Genomic DNA, 5,070 nt, shown 5'->3' with positions numbered 1-5,070 from the left:
GCTTGGCTAAATCTATATATTATTTAGTGTCCACCCTTTCACTCTGAAGATCTAATAATTCTCCTTACGGTCTGCTATACGATTTTTGTCATAAAATTGGAGAATTTGTTATTGAATCACTAAATGATCCCTTATTGATATTTTTCTTTATTCTCATTACTTGTTTGTATGATATTGTAATGATATTGTAAGGAGAAATTCTTTCTTGGTCACTCATGGGAGTTAAAGGGTTAAGGAGGATTTTCAGAAGGTTTTACATTGAAAGCCTTATTTTTGATGTGGCCAACAACTTTTACCATCTTGTTCTAACCCAAGGATCAGAGGATTCATTTTTAAACTGATCTGACAACACAATGAAAATTACATCAGAAATCATCACACATTCAAATCCAAAGTATTTTTATTAAAAAAGCAACCTAATAAATTTGAATAACATTTCTCCTTGAGTTAAAGTACCCCTGATTTTACTAACACAATTAAGTGTAGATTTATATGTTCTTCTTATGCCTTTTGTTGCAGTAGATACATTATGTCAGTACTAACAAGCTACTTGTTGTAATTATTTTGACAGATCGGCAAGAGGCACTAAAGTGGCAAGACTGGCTGACGCCAGTGATAGCAAAACCCTTGATAATTAGTCTTGGGTTAATGGTGTTTCAACAATTTTGTGGAGTCAATGCAGTTCTCTTTAATGCTGCCCACATCTTTGCAATGGCAGGATTTAAAAATGGGAAGGTCGTCTCCATTGCTGTGGGCCTGGTGCAGTTTGTCGGAACAGGTTTAGCATGCGTCATTATGGATAAAGCAGGGAGGCGTATCCTCCTCTTGACAACAGCAATTGGAATGTGTGTCTCTCTTGTAGCACTTGGTGTGTCTTTTGAGATCTACATCCCTCCAGAAGGTGAAGGCTCAGCAAGTGAGACAGTTTCCTTGCTTGGTTCAATCAGTCACTCTATTCCAGCCAAGAAGATTTCCTGGTTATCAATTTTGTGTATTGTTTTGTTCAACTTGATGTTTGCCCTTGCATGGGGACCTGTTCCATGGCTTGTGATGTCAGAAATATTTCCCCTCCGAGCACTGCATACATTTTTTTCTGCAATCTTTGATACGTTTTTGCTTTGTGTGGACATTTCTTTGTCTCTCATTAGTTTTTGTAGCGTACTGCCTAAAGAGGCGTAAGCTACTATGCTGTCCTTTTGAGTGAGTGAGTGTAACAATAGAATCCAAGCCCACAACGAACTCTGCCGATATTGATCCGATGTTCCCCGATCTTAACTCCTTTTTGTATCTACGGACTTCTGTGAAATCGTAGATATAATGCTATCCGAGTGTAAGTCCTTACGTTTGTCCATAACAATAGAAACCTGCGGAGAATGCTCGGAATTCAGTTCGGTCTTCTCCGATATCCTTTTTCTCCGATATCCTTCTCCGATATCCGATTTTCGTATCTCGCGTCGGCGATCGTGATCGCAGTTTTTTGTCTCCTGCAGGTTTTGTGTCGCATTGCTGCAATTATTTGCCCTTCCAAGGAAATATTTGCCCACCCCAAAGGAGTTTATCTGTCGCATTGCTGCGATTATTTGTTCCGCGATTGATTTTTTCTTCAAAAATCGAGATGAGAGATTAAAATCGCTAATTAAATATTTTCGTGTGTGTGTAAATAGGATGCGGATCAAATTTCAAAGTGAATTATGCAAATTTTCCGTGTGCGAAGAAATCTCAAGTTTCATGGTATCTATTAATAGGAAGCAAGAGGAAAATGACCAAGAGATATTTCGGGACGACAGTTTTATTCAAAACAATTCTTGATTTGCTGTTATAAGCGAAAAACGTACGAATTTCTTACGCGCACAAAGCCCACGCCTTTGTTTAGTTGACTACACAGCACCAAATTGCGTAGCGTTGTGATGAAATTCTGAAAGTACTACGATTTGACGCAAAATTTTCCATTAAACAATACTTTTTGAACGCATTGTTAGTCAAACGTAATATTTACTGGGCAATGGAGTCGTCAAATTGTCGCTAGGCCCTGCTTGAAGTCCGAAAGTTCGGTATTCGGTTTACAGCCACAATATTCGCATCGCTTTAGAGAACCGTAGTGTTGTTGAATCGAGAGTTTATTCTGTCACCTTTAAGACCTTGACGTCTATTATTTTCAAAAGAAAGTATTCTATAGCATTGCTACTTTATATCATGAGTTCCACAAGGTCTAACTCGATCGCAAAGGAACGAAAAATCCGACTTAAAAATTTGGAAGGTCGGCCGTTTTATTTTCAAATATTTGATCATTTAGTGTGAACGCATAGAATGATGCCCCTCTAGTACCCCCTAAAGCCATGGAAATATTTTTGCAAACGAAGGATTCTGATTAATTTGTTGATCTCTTAACCGTAGAGGAAGTTTGGGGACAAAATTTTGTTTTGTAATGGAGATAGGGACGGTTACGGGTGGTTCAGGTGTCAATGTGTTAGCATATTATATTTATACTAATAATATATTTGTTTCGTTCATCGCGGAGCTTGCATTTTTGGTGGCACTATATCTTAAGTTGTGAGTAATTTCTAGTGTCGTTTCAGGGCGGTTAAATACGGTATTCTAAGTAACAGGTGCAGTAAGCTACATGCAGTCATCGACTGCCAATTTTTGAGATAGTGGCCATGTTTGTTCGGTCAAGATGGCTTGAAATCAGCCTCGTTGTTTTTTATGCTGTTATGGACTAAGACGAATTTTGAAAATATTTGACCCCTCTACGCCTGTGGTGGGGGGGGGGGGGGGGTGGGGAGTGAAAGGAGAGCGCTGTGGGGTGATTTGAAAAGACAAGCCTCCAGCGAACGACATCAGCGTTTTTATTTTATTTGGTCAACTGAAAACGATTATTATAGTTTCAACTCGTTTACTGATTGAGAGAGCTAAATAGCCTCATGTCATATGGAAATGACTTCTCACTGTGAAAACAAAATGAAAGACGAGAGTCAGATAACATAAACGCAACTTGTAAAACGAAGCTATCGATGAATAAATATCTCAAACTAAAAGCGAGTAGACCACTCGCATATACCTGCTTCCCAGCTAATGTGCTTATCGTTACTTTGATTTTGCAATAGCTCCTTGTGATATGTTCCATTTGTTTTTTTTTGATTGGCTAATGATTTTGTTTCGATTCTAGTAAATGGTCATTGTAACTCGTGCAACCCAACTGCACCAAAAAAAAAACCATAGTGGGCTCCCATGGGTTCTTTTGGGTCTCTTTCATTGTCCTGATTGGCTTAAGTGATGACTCTAGTTTGGTCTTACGGGACTCAGTCGAATCTCGCTTTAAACCCATTTGACCAGTTAAGTTGGTTGGTTCGTTTTCTCTGCAATGTGACACTTATAGAAACCTCACCATCTGACAACAGACTTCCCACGGTTGGAAACAGGAGTCACCTGTCGGGGGGAGCCCAGAGGAACAAAACGGTCCTTCCTCACAATCGAACATGCATGCCAGTCGCTTCTCCTGATGGTGTGTTTCTGCTTATAAACGAATATAGAATATAGCTATAGATTTTAAGATTATTTGAATACAATCAGTTGAGTTGCTCCTACAGATAACATGGCGTTACGAATAAAGACTACTGAACGAGATGGAGGATTGTGCGATAAAAATTCCTTGAAAACCATGCTATGGGAAAGATGAAAAAGGCTGCGACATTTCGACGTACAACAAATTTTTCTGATTGCGATGTTTCGTCCGCGATGAGGAAAAAAGCAACGTACAAATGCTTACATACCTACGCCGATATGGAAACTCACTGTTTAAGCGAAGGTCATCAGCACAGAGGAATGTTTTTTCTAGTATTTGGGTATTCTTAGCTCTCAATTTTTGACTTGATCGAACTATTTTCAATTGAGTGTCGAAACCTGCAATTACTTTGGTTTTACTTAGTTTTGCTCAGTGATTGGCCCAGAAAACTCGCGCCATCCTCTGAACCATTCAGATGCCGCTTGGTCATCCGCGTTTTCCCGCGCTTTAGGCTGTTTGCTTTTTTCCACTTTGAGTTCTCATTGGCTAATAATAACGTATACCTTTCTTATAATTACGATTTAAAAAAACAAGAAAAGAAAAGCTCACCACCTTCAGGCGAATCTTCATGGATTTTTCCGCCCAAAACCATGCCACTTAACAAGACAAAAATGAAGAACTTTGCCAGAATAGACATCTTGAGCAACTACTGAGAAAAAGATACATTCAGCAAACAATTAGTGTCTCCCTACATGAACACGAAACGAAAAACACATGGGCTAGCTTAGCCAAATGGGACAGTTGCAAAAAGTTCTTGATCCGTTTTACGCACTTATTTGATCGACTCTGTGACCTAGCACTTGGTAGAAGGCTTGATATTCTATAGCCGCGCATTTATTCTGCCTGCAACAACCAACCATACAGGAGACCAAAGGTTCTCCTCTGAACGTCTCTGAGAGTCTCTTTAATTTATCTATTTATACTTTTGGAAAAGGAAGCTCAGGAAGAGAAAAGCCGATTGAAAAACAAGAAACCAAGCCCAGAGTACCAACAATGTGCAGTGCAAAAAAAAAAAAAGAAAAAAAAAGAAAACTCACAAAATAGGCGAAAACGGAAATCCCAATGTTCCCTCCCTCGGCTTAAGAGCTGGGTCAGGGACGGGGTGATTAAAAGGTTACCTAAACGTTAAACCTTAACCTGTTATTCATTATTTTATCGTTTGCCACATCGATTGAATACCTTTTAAAGGAAACCACCTCTTGGGCGTTATCTCAGTGTTTTCGAAGAAAACTCAATTAAAAAAAAATGGAGAACTTTCTTCCATATATTAGTCTCAAAAACTAGGATCGCCAGTAACACCGTTTTAGTTAAGCCCAAGGAAAGTTAAGGTAAGTTCTTATATACACTTAACTGTTAAATGTTTTCCTCACTTGTCACAGGAACGATCAACTCAAAGTCCTCAAACTTCCTTCAGTTGAAGAATAGCTTGTGGAGAACTGGGTGCTTCGGTTTTATAAGTGAGGTAGTGGTTACCAAGGATACTTGATGGCGAATTAAGAATGCTTCTA

At 39.0% G+C, this 5,070-nt stretch overlaps 1 long non-coding RNA gene across 16 annotated transcripts; it reads right to left on the bottom strand.

Annotated features, from left to right (window-relative positions):
• Window positions 1–2,829: 2,829 nt before the first annotated feature.
• On the bottom strand, window positions 2,830–5,070 carry LOC149053153 (uncharacterized). 16 transcript variants are annotated; one of them, XR_016188303.1, is made up of 4 exons: window positions 4,933–5,070; window positions 4,112–4,211; window positions 3,386–3,513; window positions 2,830–2,945 (listed from the first exon to the last, which is right to left on the bottom strand). It is a non-coding gene; the product is annotated as an uncharacterized LOC149053153 (long non-coding RNA). The 16 variants fall into 16 exon arrangements; XR_016188317.1 differs by having other exon boundaries at window positions 3,386–3,510; XR_016188314.1 differs by having other exon boundaries at window positions 4,115–4,211.

Source organism: Pocillopora damicornis, chromosome 1, assembly GCF_964200805.1.
Source record: "Pocillopora damicornis chromosome 1, jaPocDami1.2, whole genome shotgun sequence".
In the NCBI taxonomy this organism is placed as follows: Eukaryota; Metazoa; Cnidaria; class Anthozoa; order Scleractinia; family Pocilloporidae; genus Pocillopora; species Pocillopora damicornis.
Note: the sequence above shows the minus strand (reverse complement) of the source record. Positions and strands in the feature narration are given on the sequence as shown.